Genomic DNA, 18481 nt, shown 5'->3' on the forward strand with positions numbered 1-18481 from the left:
GTGCCAAGCCCTGGGGGTGGGCTGTGAGGGGAACGGATGGGGAGTGCCCTGCGCGGGTGGGGGGGCATTAGAGGGAGGATCAGAGGTGCCCTGCATTTGGGGAATGTTGGGGTGAGGATCAGAGGGGAGGATTTGGGGGTGCCGTGCACTGGGGGGGGAGGATTTGGGGGTGCCGTGCACTGGGGGGGCATGCCAAGGGGCATCAGTAACATGGGCGGGGTTACGGTGACAGCCAAGGGTCAAGTGTTGCACTGGGGAAAGCTGGATGCCAGGACCCATCTCCATGTGACCTCGCTTTGCCTTAGCACTACTCAGAGCAGGCCGACAAGACACCTAGCTTCTAGTTCCCAGTTCTGCCACTGAGGCCCTCTGCGGCTGCAGACAAGTCCCTTGGGAGGTGGGGAGGGTGGCTCTGTGCCTCAGTTTCCCCTTCTGCCTGAGGAGTCTCAGTGGCCTCCCCAGAGGAGAGACTGGGACTCACACAGGGGCGTGCTTTGAGATCCTTGGCAGAGCAGGAAGGCTGAGCACTGCCTGGGTTCAGGCCTTGGCTGGCCTGGTGCAGCCCACCCCCTTCTCCAGCAGTGTGGGGTCAGGGTCACCCCATGGCCTGATTGCAGGCCAGGCCCCCTCCCAGCCGAGCCACTTGCAGCATGGGGGCTGTAAATCCCAGCACGGCCCCCCGCAGCTGCTGGCTAATGACTTAGTTTTATATCTTAATTCAAAATTTTATTGCCCTCTTCCCGAGCGCAGAGACCGAGAGGTGTAATTAGCAGCCAATGCAATTACCGCCAGCCCCCTGCCCGCCGGGCCCGGCTCCAGCACCACGCTCAGGAAGGGGGCTGGACCTGCTGCTGGCACAGGGCGGTCCGGATGCCCAGTGCAAGCGGGGTCTTGCTGGCCCTAGTCCTCCTGCAGCCATGGCAAACACATCTGCTCCCCGAGCTCGACAGACAGACACCGGGGGTGGGATAAATTGATACACGGGCTGGTGCAGTGAAATTAATGGGTGCACTGATGACAGGCAACGGGGGGGGGGCTGGTGAAATGTTAGGGTGTTCTCAGTTCCAACCCGCATTCTCCAGACAGGGAAACTGAGGCACGTAGCTGGGACCTGACTTCCCACAGTCACACTGTGAGTCAGTGGCAGACCAGTTACAGCCCCCAGGAGCCCGACTGCCAGTGCCACGCTCAACCCCCCAGGCCCCAGCACGACCATAGAATACCATTCGCCAGGGCAGCAAGCAGCACCCAGCTCCTCTCTGGCTGTCCTCTCCCGGCCCCCTCCCATGCCAGGGATGCTACCCCATTGCCAGGCCTCTGCAGGGACGCTGCATGGGGCTTTGGGGCTGGTGTGGCCAGAGCACAGCACTGGGACCCAGACAGGGCAGATCTAACCCCAGCAGTGAGACACCAGGATGGGGGCAACTGTGGCTCCCCACAAGCATCGACGGGCAGGGGTGTGAATGCCCCCAGAAGTGGGGGCATGTTGCTGGGGGGCAGGGGTCCAATGTTCTGTCTCCTCCTCTCACTGCCAGCCACAGCACCCCAGCTGCCTGCCCCCCTTCCCCACCGGCCCAGCTGCTCGTGTTTCCGCGCTGTGTGGAAAGTGATCCCGCCCCAGGGGAGGCCAGCATGTAGGCCGGGGATTCGGCTTTCAGCCCAGCACTGCTGCCCGGGCCCCCCAGGCCACACCAGCCCCTTTGTCCTGACAGCCGGCTCAGCTTAATTCTGCCCAGCCGAAGAGAGATGAAATTAAACAGGAGCCGGCCCAGCCCGCAGCGAGCCTGGCGTGGAGCGGGGAGCTGCATGGCCACAGGCCTGGCTCTACCCCGTCCCAAGCTGGGGGTGGGCACCAGGAAGCGCTGATGGTTGGCTTGATACCAGGGGACGGGCCCCACGGGGCGAGCCGCCCTCATCTCAGGCGGGCCCAAGGGGCCATGCAGCCATGCCTCCTGGGCAGAGTCCTCCAAGGCCAGCCAACCACTGACGCTCACCAGCCGGGAGCAGGCCCAGGTGCCAGCAAGCGCCGGGGACCATGTCACCTCTCCGTGTCCCATGCACCTTCATCCCAGCCAGGGCCCACAGGCCCCTGGGGTCAGGGCCCACAGGCCCCTGGGGTCAGGGCCCGAGGTCTCCATCCCTCCTTCGCCCATCCCAGCTAGTACAGGATCAAATTCCTCTCCCCACCCACCAAGGCCATGGCCAGGTGCAACTCCCCTCCCGCTTTCTGCCCCACGCCTGTCTCCCCTGTGCCCTCCCGCCCGGAGCAGGGCCCGCACTGCGTGGGGGGCAGCTCCCAGAACACACAGGGTTAAAAACGAAGCGCTGGCCTGTGACCAAGACAAACGAGGCATTACGGGAGCTGCCGCAGCAAGATAAATGGTGGCACCGGGTGACTTTGATCAATAAACGGGACATTGGCGCAGGTAGAGATGACAAGCGGGGCCGATCGCAATTAGTTTTTAATACCACAAACCAATTGGGGACGAGGGCACGTTAATTATTCATCCACCAAGCACTGGCCTCGCCTCCTACCGAGCTGCGCAGAGAGCAGCAGGCACCCCTGGCCGGTGCCCCACAGCCAGAGGAGGGGGGGTCCGCAGGGATGCCGATGGACAGAGATTCTCCCAGGGGGCCTAATGGGCACCGCAGGGTGCCGCGTCACCCAGCCAGGTGCCCGCCCAGCCTTGCCTGCGGAAATGGGCTCTTGGGTCAGTCAAGGGCAAAGCGGAGAAGGGTGAGTGGGGAGGGGCTTTCCCAGACACGCGCCCCCCCCAAGCTTCCAAGCGCCACATGGGCAGCCTCCCGCCCCCTAGGCAGCTGCCACCTCTCACCTGTCAGGCATGAGCTGACTCCCACCAGCAGCCCATGACGAGCACAGACTGGTCAAGCCGCCCACATCTCCTCTCTGCCCCCAGTGCCCTCTGGATGGTGGGGCTGGAGTTAATCCCATTCTGGGGCTGGCAGCCCCATGCACCCAGACCCCCTTGTCAAGTGCCAGCTGTCGCCCAGGCCCCCCACAACCTCCATCACAGCCCCTGCAGCCCCAGGGCAGGAGGATCCATCACGGGCTAATCCCACGGGGGCAAAGGCGAGGGGCCCAATCTCCTGCCCTGCCCAGCCCAGCTCCAGGCTGGCCCTGATGGGCCATAACAGCCACCTGCAGCTTCCACCTGGTCAGGCAGTGATCATGGCGGGAGGGGAGATGCCAAGCCTAGTGGGGGAACAGGGGCAATGGGACATGAAGAGGCATGAGCGTGGGGGGAGAGGGCAGAGCACTGTTTTATCTTGAAGACAGAAAGCCTGAAAGTCCCAGCACGCACCCTGGTGCCTACAGAGCCAGCAGGCACTGGGGTCCAGATTGTCCAAGGGAATTAGGGCCCCAAGATACAGAGAATACCAGGCACATTTGAAAATCACCCAGGGTGCCTGCCTGCACCTTTAGGCCCCTAACTCCCTTGGGCAGCCTGGCCCCCAGAGGGCATCATGTTCCACCTGGACAGTGACCCAGTGCAGGGTGCTGCCAGGCAGAGGGGAGGGTCCCTGTCCCAAGGAGCTCCGAGGCCAGAGTGGGGGCAGCCCTGTCACTCCAGAAAAGGCCTTGCCGCAGCCCAGCTGGCTCCAGGGCAGAGGGGAGGGGGTTGCCAAGGAACAGGGGTTAAACCCCAGGAAGTTCAGCAGAGACCACGCCGAGCAGCCATTCCTGAAAGTGCCAAGCTGCACCAGAGGCCCCAGCAGGCAGCACCCAGGGGTTCACTCCACGGGGCGGGACTGGCCACCGTCTTTCCCTGGGGCACTGGAGCCTTGCAGCACCTGTTACAGCCTTGGGGCTTAGGGCAGGGAGCTGGGATTCCTGTCTTCCACCCTCAGCTGCCCCCGGCACACGAGAGGTGATGCCCCATCTAGAACCAAGGGGAGCAATGCTCTGCAGGGCCCTGCGTGCTCATGGGGCCCCTCCTGGCCTGGGTAGTGCCTCCATATTCCCCAGCCATTTCTCTAGGCCAGGCTGGGGAAGCTCCCGGGAAGGGGGCACCATCCAGTCAGACCCACGGGTAGCCCCAGGCTCCCACCCCTGCTGCCAGCTCAGAGGGGAGCCTAGCAAGCACTTTTGGCTGGACACCAGTCCAGACTTCCTGTGCACCTGGGAGCAGGCCCCATGCAGCCAGCTCAGGCTGTGAGACACTCCTGGGAGAAGGGTCTTGAAGCCAGGGGCAGCACTGTGTGTGATCCCAAGCAGCCGGGGTAGCAGCTCCCTGGCACCAAACCTGAGCCAGTTGCTCAGGAGACCCTGCCAGAGGCCCCATGAGCCAAGCCAGCGAGCAGAGGGCCCTGAACTGCCACCCCAGGGCACGAGGCGCTGAAGGGGAAGGGCTACTGGCCATGGCCAGGGAAGTCAGGGCAAGGGGTGACTTTCTGGCTGGACAGTCCCTGCAGGCACCTCCCGGGCCCAGTGCCAGGCAGTAGAGATGGTCTACAGGAAGGACCCAGCGAGCAGTTTGAGGGGCTGCTCCTCCCACGCTGGGGCCAGCAGCACCCCAAGGCTGGAGCCGGGGGGGTGCCAAGGAGCCGCAGTGCTGGATGGCAGGAGCTACAGAACAGCAGCTCAACAGGGACTAGCCAACCCGCCTATCAAAGGGCCCGGGGGCAGGGCTGGGCTAGCAGGGGCCTGCGGGTCAGGACGGAGGGACATCGGGGAAGCTTGCATCACTCCAGCCTGCGCTTTCGCTCCCCCATTGACGCTAGGGCCAGGCAGGATGGGTCTGTTTAGGGACCATCATGGACCCAGCTTTGGAACAGCCCCTAGGAGAAGCCTGTCAGTGGGCCCAAGCCCCTCTGGGTCTCACTCCTTCTCAGGGGAAGCCCTGTGGTTTCCCACCTCCTTAGACTGCACCTCAGGGCCTGTCCCCTGTGCAGGATTAACACCCCTCACCCATAACGACAGTGACACATACTGTTGGCAAAACAGTTGGTTTATTAGTCACCCAGCACCGCCCAGGAAACCCCCAGGGTGGCACAGAGAACAGTGAAAGCAGAGCCTCCTGGTCAACCCAGAGCCCGGCTAAGCTGCAGTGAATCCATATTCTGGCTCCCTCTCTGCCCGGCCAGACTCCAGGTGAGACCCCGACTCCTTCCAACAGCCAGCTCTTGTCCCCTCCCGGCCTTTGTGCTCAAGCGGGGATCCTCGCTCAGCTCCCTTAAGCAGAGGCAGGGAAATCCAGCTCCCTTGCAGCATCAGCTGGTAGGTGATCACATCCTGATGACTGGCTTTGCCACTGTCTTCACAGATGCTCCATTGATCTCGGGTCTGAAGCCATGTCTGACCCCGGAGCAAATGGCTCACTGGGTACCAATACAGCACAGGGGAAACTGAAAATATTACAGAAAATTCCCACTTTCTCCTAGGGCCCATAAGAGCTGTTGCTCCCCACCCTATCCCAAGCCCACAGGCTGGGCTGGGGTGACCCAGCGCTATGGCCCAGCTCCTGTTCTCTGCACTGCCCAGTGAAGTGGATGGGGACCTGGGGGGGTCTCTCTCTCTGCCCCCCAGTAGGGGTACAGGCTACAGCTGAGACAGACACAGATAACCCTGCCTGTTATCAGCAGAGGGCAGATATCTCTGGGTCCCAGCCTAGCTTACCCCTTTCCCTGCACAGCTCACCCAAACGGGACACAGGCCAGCCGCTGGCTCTGGTATCTGCACACAGGGGCTGCTTGGAGGCTCCCGAGGGCAGGTAAGATCAAGGGGCTGCACCACGGGGAGTTCTCCCCACACGACCCCAGGGAGCCTGGCTTGATGAGGTCCCACTGCAGCTCCCCAGCCCCAGGGGATTTCTCACTGGTGCCCTGTAACACTGAATCAGCCACAGCAGAGCTGGCTGGTGGCCAGGCAGCTGCTGGCAGGCCAGGGCTGTTGTGGGAGCTAGGCTGCGCCAGGCTGGACAGAGGGAGCCTTTGCTATTCACTCACCCGCTAATGGGGGCTCCACGCTGGGCAAGCTCTGGTGCACGATGCCTGGGGTGCCCACACAGGCGCAGGGGGTGCTGCAAACAAAGCCCCAGCCAAAAGCTTGGAGCTGGGATGAGGTCTGAGGCCCAAACCCCCTTTCCTTGTGAGACCCTGGTCCACCTCCCACCTATCCCCAGAGCCCCTCAGGCAGAGACCGGCCAGGTCCCCTCTGTTCTGGGGAGGGCTGGAGAAGGCTGCTGCTGCAACCTGAGAGAGAAAGGCCTGGAGTCTTGCTCCCCAGCATGGGCAGCCAGGGCCTGGAAAGGAACAAGTCAGTCCTGAACCTCTCCTTGTTCACGCACATGGGGGGCCTACTCTGAGGGGTGTCAGTTCATCCCCATACACAGCCATTGTTCCCAAGCACTGCCTGGCCCAAGGACTCCCCACCCATTCAGACAGCCGAGCGGAGCACAGCCCAATGCACTGGCCCCACAGGGATCCCACGTCAGGGAGCCGGCCCCAGTGGCTAACAGAGGGACAGGAGGGACCCCTGGCTGGGCCAGGCGAGGCTCCCTGCACCCAGGTTAGTCTGCGGCTTCTCAACTAACCCCCCCTCTGAGACTCCCCATCAGGCTGGACTGTGAGCTGCCTGAGCAGAGACTGGGGCCCAGTGTCAGGCTCTGCCCTTTGATGCCAGATGCTGCCCCAGCCATGCAGGGAGAACCAGAGTGCCACGCCCTTCCCCTCCCAGCCTGATCCCTGGGCAGTCCCTGTTGCTGCCCTTCCCCACGGCTCCGATGGGCCAGCTGCAGGTGGCCAGCAGGCACCCGTGGCATGGGATTCCTCCTTTGTATTTCAGGCAGCAGCTCACTGCCCGAGAACTGCGGGAAGAGATGAGCCCTTGGCATGGCACGTCCCACCCTGCAGCTCAGCAGAGCCGCCCAGTGGGGGAGATGCCCCAGCACAGAGCAAGGATGCCGAACCGCCCCGGAACCTGCCAACAAAATAGCCCTGTGTCACGGGGATGGCAGGGCTCCCCCACCCCTCCCTCATGGGCCTGGCTGGGCACCCTGGCATGGCCAGCGCTGGGCTTCCCCACCCCCACAGCTCTGCCGGTGCCCCTCACTCCCGACCAGCAGCCCCACAGCATCACCTTCCTCAAGTCAAAGCCATAATGACCCAATGGCACAAGGCAGGGGGTTCGCTGCAGCCTGTGCTGAGGAAGGCCACCTCGCAGAGTGGGGACGGGAGGAGTGCTGCCTTTGGGGGCTGATCACGGGGCCATCCGAGAAGTGGGTCGGGGCCAGCAGGAGCGGGAAGTGACCCCTCCAAAGCCCCCCCCCCCTGCCCCAAGCAGGGGGGAGGGGAGGGGGAAGCTGCCAGCAGCTTGGTGGGGCCTGGACAGCAGATCCAGGCTGGTTTTGCTTATAGGATCAAAAGTGAAGGCAGTGAGAGCTACAGGGGATTTTAGATTAAAGAGCCTCCCAGAGCCTCGAGTCTGCGCTCAGATGAAGAGCTCACCAGGCCTCAGAGGGGCGAGAAATTCACCAGGCTGAGCTCCCCCGGAACTCTGGAACCCATGGATCCCCCTTGTGATGCAGCAGGGAGCGGGAGTGTTGACCTGGGAATGTGGCAGGGGAGTTTCACTGGGGATGGGATACCTGAGAGCCTGTAACCTGAGCCAGGAGGCGAAGGGGGGAGGTAACACCTCTGCCCGGGAAACTGGACAAAGGCTGCAGGAGGGAGCCTGCTGGAGGGGTTTTGGTTTCAGTTTGGTGCTGGAACGCAGGGAATCCCAGGGCTGGGGTCTAAGCTCCCTGCCCCCCAGAAGGCCTTGACTGAGGGGTCCTGGTTGTACCCACAAGCTCTGTTTTAGACTGTTCCTATTGTCCAATAAACCTGTTTTACAGGCTGGCTGAGAATCACGGTGAATCCCAGGAAGGGGGGTGAAGGGCTTGGACTCCCCCATGCCCCATGACACCCCTTCCCCCCTAGTTCGGGGCCCCTGCTCACAGGCTACCCCACCGCTGCTTTTAGTGCAGCCGCCAGGGCAGGGGCACCATGGGTTGAGCTAGGGGAGGGGGCCCCAGCGGGCAAGGACCAGGGGCAGGGAAAGCATGGCCCCCCAGCAGTGGGGGTACAGCTTGAGGACCAGGCTCGGGCAAACCTGCTGATTTGGAGCCAGCCTGTCTCAAGGACGCGTGGCAGCACAGGGCTTGGCACCGAGGGGGAGAGGAAAGCCAGCCTCGCGGGCAGCTGGGGCAGAGCACGGGCACAGCTCCAGGAGAAGGCTCATGCCTTCAGGGAGAGGCACCCGGGATGCCACAGGGTCAGACCTGCAATCAGCACGCCATCCCCACAGAGCCTGGCAGTGACAGCTTTGCCATGCTGCACAGAGGGGCTGGGGGAGGGGCAAGCTGGGGCCTGCAGACCCCCAGGTGCGGTGGCCCGAGGACCCAAACACCAGCACAGGGAAGAGTTTCTAAAGCACTTCCAGCTGCAGGCCTCTGAGCGGCTGGGAGATGGCGCCAGGGCAGGGTCGGGCCTGGGCAGAGAACCAGGCGTATCCCCCAGAACCCCACAAGCGAGGCTGCAGCCACCCCCGCCCCCATACAGCACCAAGCCTGGGCGGATGCATGGGGGGCTCCCTCTGAGACCCAGGGAGTTGCTCCCTCCAGCTGCTGCACTGGGAGGAGGAAGGGTGAGTGCAGCCTGGCCCTGGAGACATGCCCTCCTCCAGCAGCCAAGGGGTTAAACTAGACCCGAGAGCAGCCGCCCCGGCCTGCCCGTATCTCCTCGTTCCCACCAGCAGGAGGCGCTGAGCCGGGAACGCCCCTGCCAGGCTGGGGAAGCTGGACACGCCCAAGGGATGAGCCCGCCTCATCCCCACCTCGCACCCACCCCCAGCACAGGGCCACGAGAGGGGGCAGCTCCCTGTCCTGGGCCAAACCGCGGCCCTTCTCTGCCTCAGTTTCCCCACCTGTGCAGGGGGGGGAGGAGGGGGAGCCCGCGCCCGCAGCGCTGCGGGGAGCCCGCCCAGAGCGGGACCGACCCCCCCGATCCCTGCCCCGCGGCGCCCATCCCCGGGGCATCGGGCCGTGGGCCGGCCCCCGCCTCCGAGAGGGAGGAGCGCGAGGCCCCGCCCACAGGGTCCCTCCATCCCCCACGCCGGCCGCGCGCGCACGCGGCTCATTGACGCGGGGTGACGTGTACAGGTCTGAGCGATGGACGGGCCCCCAGCCAGCCAATGGAGACCCGACTCGCGGCTCCTTCCCCCACGTGGGGCAGGACAGGCGGCCAGCGTCTACCCGCCATTGGCCCCGCGGCAGCCAACCAGAGAGCGTCAAAACGCAGCTCTGCGCGACCATTGGCCAGCGCGGCTCCCTTTTGTTCTCGCCACCCTGGTGCAGTTAACACTTCCCTCCCCGCAGGCTGGGCCGCGGCAGCCGCTGTCCTCCAGGGGGCGCTGGCTGAGCCAGGCGCCCCGGGACTAGCACGTGCCCCTGGGGTGAGGGCAGCCCTGCACCAGCCCCCTGCAGGGCAGGGCATTGCCAGGGCTCCAGCCGCCCCCGGAGCTGGGGAATCAGCAGCGTGCTCCAGGGAGAGTAATGGGGGCGGGTGGACAAGGGCCAGGTCCCACAGGCAGCTGTGCAGAGACCCCCCCCAGGAGCCTGCGCGGGGCCCTTTACCCACCCCTCAGCGCCACAGACCAGGGAGACTCACGGTGGCAAGCAGTGATCCAGGGCTCAGCCAGCGCCTGGGCCTATGGGCGGCAGCATGTCCTTCGCCCCGACGGAGCCCCCCAGAAAGCCAGCGCAAGCCAGGGTGCTCCTAGCCGGACAGAGCCAGCATCACTCCCAAGGGCAACAAGCTGGGAAAAGGGGAGACCTGCCAGCGGGGCACAATGCCCTTGGCTTCCTAGCTAAGGTGCCACAAGTCCTCCTTTTCTTTTTGCGAATACAGACTAACCTGGCTGCTACTCTGAAACCTAGCTAGGGGGTGGGCTCTCTGCAGAAGCTCTTCCCCTGCAATCCCCCTTGCTGGCAGGGGTGCATGCTCTGCAGGTGGCTCAGTGGTGCACAGGGCAGGGATGCAATGGGGAGTACTCAGTAGGACCCCCATAATGCCCCCACTTCCTCCCCACCAGGGCAAAAATGCAGCCCAGGAAGCTCCCAGATCAGTCAGATGGGTGGGGGAAACCATTACGGGAGCTTTATGGGGGGGTCACACAGCTTACTAGTGTGTGACCCCAGCACACTGGGGCAGAGCCACGATGACCCCCACCCTCCCCAGTGCCACAGATGGGCCATGGGAGGCCGGTGACCAGCCCCCCCAGGCCAAAGGAATTGAACCCACTGCTCGAGCAGAGCCAGATCCTCTGCACCCAGGACAGTACCACACACGGGGGCAGGTGAGCCCAACATCCCTTAGGCCCTGCTGGGATGCTGGCAGGAGGTCACTGGGGCTGTTAATGGCTCTCCCCACTGCCCCGACAGCAGAGCTCCAGCTGCCCCGTTTGCCTGGCTCTGTGCCGGACAGAGAAGCTAGGCAGGACAGTGAGAGGGATGGATCTGGGCACTGGCACAGCCAGCAGCTTCATCTTTGGGGGCTACCAGGCGCTGCACTGGGCATGCATCTGGCCACTTAGGTTCTGCACAGGAAGCCTGAGCCTAGATGGCACCCACCCAGCATCATGGGTGCGCATGGCCCCAGGCTATAAGGCTGCAAGGCTGCCCGGGGAAGCCCTCCGTCCACCCACCCACCCACCCACCAGGGCCTCTCTCCGGCACCCCCAGGCTGAGCCACACAAATCTATCCCAGTTTCCGCCACTAGGTGGCACCCAGCAGGCCATCGCCAAGGGCAGGGGGCAGCTGGGTGTGGGGTGGCTGAGAGTCCTGGAGACCCAGGGCTTCTGAACCGGGGCCAGGGGAGGAGACAGGCAGCCACAGGAGCCTGAGGATGCCCAGCAGGGAGGGCAGCTGCTGGTTGGCTCCATGTTGGGGACACCGTGGGCATGGAGGGTCTAGGTTGCTTTGCTGCACAGGGGAGGCAGGGCCCAGGAGAAGGGCTGGGTGCCCAGACCCACAGCGCATTACCTCTTTGGGAGGAAGGAATGGGAACCCCACACACGGCAGCTGCTCCTTGGGCTGGGGAGAGATGTTCCCTCCCCGAGGCAGGGAGCAGATGGCCCTGAGCGCGACAGTCACTGCAGCACCAGCCCCTGGGTTTGGCTACAGGCCAACGAAGGGTTAAGCCCGCCACCCATCACTCAGCAGCCACAGGGACCCCCGCCCCTGCCCGGCGCAGGGAGGCAGGCCGGGAATTCCTTCCAACACCACGGTATAAAAAGTCACCGACTAAGCAAGTTAACAAGTGAACAATCAACCGCAGCCAAGTTGGCTACGGTGAAGCCGTGACGAATGCCAATTGAGAGACAAGCAAGGGCTGTGGTGGGATCGCTACTGCCCAGCCAGCCGGGCGCAAGGCACAGCGTGCAGACCGGGGCCAGGGGGGCCTTGACAGATGCAGCCGGCATCCCTCCCCGGCTCCCCCCCCTTCCCCAACGCGTACCTCCTGTACTGCGCCAGGGCTGCCCTTTTCTGTGGGGCCCTTCTGGATGGGCTGCAAGGCGCAGCGCCCCATCCAGAAAGGCCATTACCGCATGCACCGTGATGCGGTAAACGCCCCCTGCCAGCAGCCCAGCTCTCAGACAGGGGGTGCAGCCAGCAGGGGGCGTCACAGAAAAGGACACTGTCCCCCTCTCTAGGGACCGCCACGTCTTCAGCCCTGTTCCCCCATCAGATGCACCGACCTGGAGCTGGTGATGGCCCTGGGTCCCTGATCTTCTCCGTCCAGCCAGGCTCCCTACAAAGTGCATGGACACACCTGTTAGGAGCCAGACATCATGTTCCAGACACCAAGCCCCCACCCTGAAATCAGCCCCTTACCTTCCCTGGGATCAACACAGCAGCTCCCTACCCTGGGAGCTAAAGGATTGGTATAGCTCCCCCTCCTCCTTATATAGGGAGTGGTGTTGCGGGGAAAGCTGTCCCTGTGGATCACCCATTCCCACTCAGCTAGTTCCATGCACCCTGCTGACCAACCTGCCTCACGCCCAAGGGAGCTGGAAATACCGCCATCTGCCAAGAACAAGAGAGAATCTCGAAAAAATGGGGGGCGGGCACCACCCAGTCTGGTTCCCAACGCCACACAGCCACAACCCCCCTCCTGAGGCTGCCCCCGCTGGATCTAGGGGGGTCTCCCAGCCTGTCCTGCTCCCAGGAGCCCCTCTCCCTGCAACCCGTCTCTCTCAGGATGCGAGGGACAGCCCCTGTTTGGGGAGGGGGCAAGCCCTGGCCATGGTGACGGAGTGGCAGGGGCCCCACTCGCCACGTGGAAACTGACATTGCCATGCACCGTCCCCTGCTCTCCGTGCACCAGGCCTGAGGGGCAGGAGCCAGGGGTCTCTCCCCACGCCAGGGTCAGGCCCAGGGCCTGAGCCCTGCAGGCCAGGCTCCTCTGGGAGCTGGAGGGGGCCCAGAGTGCCGGCAAAGAGCAACTGCCGCTCACCCCCTCTCCTGCTCACCAAGCCCCGACCTTGGCATCTACCCTGCAAGAGTGGAGGCATCCCTCATGCCCTGGCCTGCATGGAAGGCACACCCCCCTCACGGTGCCAGCAATGGCATTGGCTGCCGCAGAACCCCCAGGGCCCGGAGCCGACACCTCTCGGAGTCTGCCTGGATCACAGCTTCTGTGGTTTGTCCTAGGCTCCTCCAGCGGCTCCCGAGGAGCAAAGGGAGAGGTGGCAGACGGGCAGGTGGCTGCCCTGTGCCCACTCATGCCAGGGGAGAGCTGGGCCTTGGGACTCAGATCCTCGCAGGCGGGCCAGAGAGACCGACCCCTGCTCAGCAGCAGTCAGCGAGCAAGCAGGTCCCCTCAGATCTGGGCAAACATCCCTCCATGGCCAGCCTGTGACCAGCCCCCGGCCTCCCTTACTCTGTGGAACCTGATGGGGAGTGCGGAGCCCCATCGGCACGTCTGTCACTCCCAGACACACCAGCATCGGCATCTCCCCATAACTGACGCAGGATGGTGGCAGTGTCGAGAGACACTGGCTCTGAAATGGGGGAAGGGGAAGGGCAGGATGATCCCCACCACAGTGCCAGCTGGGATGAGCTGGGGGGGCTCTGCTCCCCCTTCACAGCTGGTAGCCCCTTGGGCAGTTTGCTGAGCTCACCATAACTTCTGCTGATTCTGGTTCCATGAATTAATGGTGCAAAACTTGCACAGAGGCCTCCTGTATTGAAATATCTGTGTCTCCAGCCAACAATCCTATGCCCATCATCGAGGTATCTGGGCCCTCTCTGCCGCAGTAAGGTTTGGTGGGGTCTCTCTGCCGCATACATGCATTTACATGCATGCCCAGCATGGGGGGAAATCAGACCCTTGCTTTGCACTGGAGTAAGTGCTGATCCAAGGCGTAGCCTAGCAGTGAAGCAGGCCCACTGAAAGTGGGGCGCATGGTTGCACCAATGTGAGGCCCCCTCCTTTTGGTTTGAAACTGTTTGAGACGAGCACAAGGCAGGAGCAATTTGGACACAAACACAGTGCAGCCAGTGCTTGTAATTTGATGATGGTCTTCATAAAACCCCAGCTCCTGGAGTCCTGAGTCACTGAGAATCTTGGCTTTCATTGAAAAAAATCAAGACGTTTCTAGCCCTTGTGACTGGAGAAAAACCTGAAATTGTGACTTTGGGTGCAACCAACAGGCTCCAGAACCAGAAGGAAACAAACCAGGACCCAAACTTCATTACAAAAATAAATAAAATTATTTTCAAGCCAATCATGGTGGTTGTTTTTTTACCATGTAGGATTGTTGTTCATAAAGCAAATGCATTTTGCTGCTTCTTTCTTGGGAGAACAGGCTGATGGGGGCGGGGTGAGCTCGACCCGGACTGGGGCTCTGCATTGTTGGCACAGGTGATGTCTTTGATAAATGAAATTTGCTCCTGGACATCGGCTATTTCCTTGTAGATGTCCATGCCAACGTTTGGCATTCCCACACCACGGGTGGCAGGGGGCACGGCTGCAGTAGCCTGTCCTGCCTGCGGGATAGCGAGTGCCTGGCACATTATCAATAACACTCATGCTGCGGTATCAGACAATGGGCAATATTAATAATTCAAACCACATTGGGGATGGTGCAGCTCAGGACTTTGCCAAGAAGCAGCTATAAATTCTACCAGGCTAGAGCAGTAAAAAGTGAAACAGGCCTAGCCCAAGGCCCGGGGGCCAGACTGCGGCCAGATTGGATGTGCAGGCAGTTGAGCACACAGATGGATCTAGTCACACGCTGGGGCCGAGGCAGCTGGGGCCGAGACTGGCCACTGGGCAGAATGCGACGCGAGCGCTGCCTGGAGCAGGAGAACCTGAGGGAGAGGGGTTTCTGGGGGACAGGGAGGAAGCAGGACGTGACAGCATCTGTCCTAGGAACAGCGAGGGCCTGGCTGACTCCCCTACTTCCCTGAACTCCTTGCTGGGACCCCCACGGGCGGAGAGTCCAAACCCTGCATGGATGGTGAAGCAGCCAGGCTTACGTAGGCTCACGGCCAAGGGGGGATTGCAGGAGGTGTGGGAGGGGGTCATCTCTTCACCCCACTCCCTGCCCTCACCCAAGTAACTCCCCCCCCCCCCCCCATGTCACAGCAACAGGCAGAGAGAGCTGGTGTGCCCACTGCAATTGCCAGGGCACGGTGCCCCAATGGAGCCCTGGGACAGCCCTTAGCACCCGCTCTGCAGGGGGGGCAGGGAGTCCCAGTCACCGACTGAGTCCCGCTGCGGGCTCGGGACACCCCACGGAGACACGTCTGAGCTACAGACTTTCCCTTCTTCCATGAAAAGGCTCCAATCAATGTCCTAGCACCCCAGCGAGTCCCCCTAACCCCACTGGATCCCAGTGCCCCAAGGGGGTGTTCCTAGCACCATCACAGCACCCTAAAACCCTGACAGAGTCTTCCCAGCACCCTGGTGGGACCCCCAAATCCCCAGTGCCCTGACAGGACCCAAAACCCTGGCAGGGTCTTCCCAGCAACCCAGTGGGGCCCCTGCACACTGACTGGAACCCAGCACCCCAACAGGAGCACCCCAGGCAGCTTCCCTCTCGGGGCAGTGGCTCAGATGGGCATCTGCACACTGGGTCTGAGGAGTGTTAATCCCACCACTCCGCTCACCTGTTAGCACTAAACCTGCCGGCCTGCTCTCCCCACCCCAGCTGCTGTGCCAGGGGCACGTAGCCTCCAGGAACCTCAGTGCCAGAGCTGTCACATCCCTTATGGGGCAGTAGCCCCCCCACCGGTCCCCCAGCCAGCCATTCGCTTTTACACTAAGGAACTTTGCTTGGTATTTCTTGGTGAACGTTTGCGGCTCATAAGGGTGGGGGACTGATGGGGCTGGCTGGCTTCGCCCACCCCATCTCTGCTGATCCCCCATAATCCTGCCGGCAGGCCCCCCAGCCAGCCCAGCCCTGGGCTCCCTCCTCTGCATCCACCGAGGTCCGTCAGTGCCCCTCAACCCTGCCCTATAGCAGACAGGTGACGTAGGCTGCGGCTGGAGCCGGGGGTGGCTGGGTGCTCATCCCCTAGCGTGCAGGGCTGATTCCTGAGGGAGGCAGGTGGTGTTCAGTGCTCTTTGGCAGCAGGTTGGGGGCTCAGCACCCCCTGAAAACCAGCCCACAGCCTGGGCATGCAAACTCGCTGGACATTTGGGCCTAGATTGCTGTGTGACTCAGTTTCCCCCAAGGAGACTGATCTAAAACACAGTGGGTTGTGGGGCCCAATGGGTTAATGCTGGCCCAGCACTAGGAGCCAGAGATGCTGGCTGCCTTTCCCTGCAGTTATGTTCAAGGCCCTCTGCCCCCACCCCCACTCCAGGCTGCCCCGGAGGGACCAGCCCTAGGGCAGGGAGGGGATTTCCACCCCCTACCCCCAAGCTGGGGCTGTCAGCCAGGACCAGGAGAGAGGGAGCCGTTTCTACCAGGCTCTCAGAGCAGAGAGCCTGGCTTGGGCCAGGGCCAGCGCCTGCCGGGCACCAGGCTCCGCATGGCTCAGCAGGGAGGCAGCCGCCGTCCTTGCCAACTGCATGAGCGCAGCTGCTGGCAGCGAGCGCTTCCGGCCAGAAACCATCTCCCACTCTGTGCAGCACCCGGCACGCTGGGGCCTGAGGGCGCTACCAGAACAATAACGACCGGCCTGGCGAGGCCTGCCAGCTGGGAGAAGCCGAAGCCCTAGGCACGTGTCTGTGCACCCCCCCCCCCCGTCATCGCTCCAGTGGCTAAAGTCAGAGGAGAACCCAGAGAGCCATCTCCCGCATGGCACCCCGAAACGCCTGGCCGGCTGGAGCAGTGCTGCACTGCCCTCTAGTGTGCACCCTGGGGATGACAGACTGGGTTTGGAGCGGAAACTCATCAGCGTTGGGTTCAGATTGCTCGTGGCATGGGAAGGGGATGGTGATCAAAACACTCCCAGGTCTTCTCTGGCAGGAAACGCTGCCCTGCCACCTGCCTCCGGCCCATGTTCTACACTTGGTTGCAAACAGCGCAGGAGCCAAACACACAAACCCACCAAGCTGTTTGCAGGCCCGTTGGAGCTGTGTTGGCCCCAGGATATTAGCGAGACCAGGAGGGTGAGGTAATAGCTTTTACTGGCCCAGCCTCCAAGGATATTTACCCAAGCGAACCCAGCCACTATGGTTACACTCGCCTGGGGAAAACTGACACGCACAGCTGTAGAAGTGAGGCTAGACACATCAGCCAGGGACAGAGATTGCTTCTGTCTCGGCAGCCTCCACAGACCAGCAGGCAGATGGGGATGGGATGGGACAGACAGACAGACAGACAGATGGCTAGATCAGGGACATTTGGGGAGAAATCTAACAGCTCCTTTACTCTCAATGAAATACGCTTGCCTGGAGGAGCTCTGGGGGAAGAGAGCAGGAAAAGTCCCCATAGTTTGTTAAAAAATCTGAACAAAAAATACCAGGGCTATGTTCTACTCCAAGTTACTTCAACAAAACAGGGAGCCAGGGAGCTATTTTTCACTAGTGTCAGGCCCCTATTTCAATTTGATTGTAATAGACGTGGGCCTTAAAAATAATCAGCCCCTCCCCTCAGCCAGAATGGAAATAGTTTCATGAATGACTTTGTTAATTTCTGTTTAAACCAGTTTTAAAAAAAAAGTTTAAACTTTCACCGGAAATGCTGAGGGGTGGGGAGGAGTCAAACGGTGCCACTTCGTGCTGGTGCAGGAGGGCTCTTGAATATAACACGCACCTCAGGGCGCCCCAAAGCCCAGCGGGGGGGCAGCTGAAGCGAGGAGATGCAAACTGGCCACAAGGCGTGCCCTTGATGGTGACTCCGGGAAGAACTTCGCAAGGGACACCAGGGAGTCTCCAGGACGCGAGGTCTCACATGGAAAGTGGCCATCTCTAGCTCAGAGCTGGGCTCTGGTTCACCATCAGCTACTGGGCTCAGTGCAGGAATCACTGGTAGGATGGGCCCAGGGGATGAGCTGTGAAATCGACCAGAACCAGAAAGTGACACTAACTGTCTGTGTGAACTTGTGCTCCCCCGTTAGTCTGTCTGTCTCCAGCTGGTGTTTCTTTGGGGCAGGGACCGTCTCTGTGCTGTTTGTACAGTGCCTAGCGCCGCGGGGTCCTGGGCCATGCTGGGGTTCCTCTGCACTGCACTGGTGAAGATAAAGAACAAACCAGCAATATGGTGGCCTTACCTGGCTGACGGGAGTCTGACGTGGGAAATTCCTCCTGGCCCTCCCCGGTTGGAGCTCTCAGGAGCTGATCCAACCAAGGGCAGCATTTGAGTTGCTGGGTTGTACTCTGATTTTTCTGTTCCTAGCAAATAAATGACTGGTCAGACAGACAGACATTGGCCCAGATGGGACCCAGTGACTGCTGGCTCCCTGTGACCAGCAGCCCCCGGGGAATTGAGTGTGGGGGGGTCAGACGTTGCATTGATGAGCCTGCAGTTCCCGGGCGGGTTAACATTAATGACTGTGCCAGGCAGCTATTAGCAGGGCCGTCACTGCATTACCCGATACCCCGTGGAGTCTTGTTTGGATGCTGCCACCCTTCTGGCGCCAGGGGAAAGCACCGCCCGGCCCGAGCTGGGATCCAGCAGTGCCAAGCCCCGGGATTCTGGGAACACAGGGTGCAGCAGGCTAACCGTCCGAACTGTGCAGCTAGTGACCCACCGCGATGCCCCAGGTACCTGGGGGACAGCGGCCTGGGGAGACGCCCAGAACCTGGAGGCTGGAGTCGATGCTGTGGGCCATGATGGCAGCAAATTGCAGGGCCCGAGTCCTCGTTACCTGGCTCTTCGTTGCCACTGGGCTGAAGCAGGTGTGAAATGCACCTGGGTCCAAACGGCGGCATGCTCCAGCCGGGGAAATGTCACCACATGAGTGCAGGGCGATGCACCATCCAGCCCCGTGCTCTGAGTGACCCTCCCATAACCACGCAGGA

At 62.0% G+C, this 18481-nt stretch overlaps 1 long non-coding RNA gene across 1 annotated transcript; it reads right to left on the reverse strand.

The window, feature by feature from the left end:
* Nucleotides 1-4960: 4960 nt before the first annotated feature.
* On the reverse strand, nt 4961-11964 carry LOC140897862 (uncharacterized). The gene is made up of 3 exons (XR_012154836.1): nt 11896-11964; nt 11760-11812; nt 4961-5367 (listed from the first exon to the last, which is right to left on the reverse strand). It is a non-coding gene; the product is annotated as an uncharacterized LOC140897862 (long non-coding RNA).
* Nucleotides 11965-18481: the final 6517 nt, after the last annotated feature.

This window comes from Lepidochelys kempii, chromosome 14, assembly GCF_965140285.1.
Source record: "Lepidochelys kempii isolate rLepKem1 chromosome 14, rLepKem1.hap1, whole genome shotgun sequence".
Classification (NCBI taxonomy): domain Eukaryota; kingdom Metazoa; phylum Chordata; order Testudines; family Cheloniidae; genus Lepidochelys; species Lepidochelys kempii.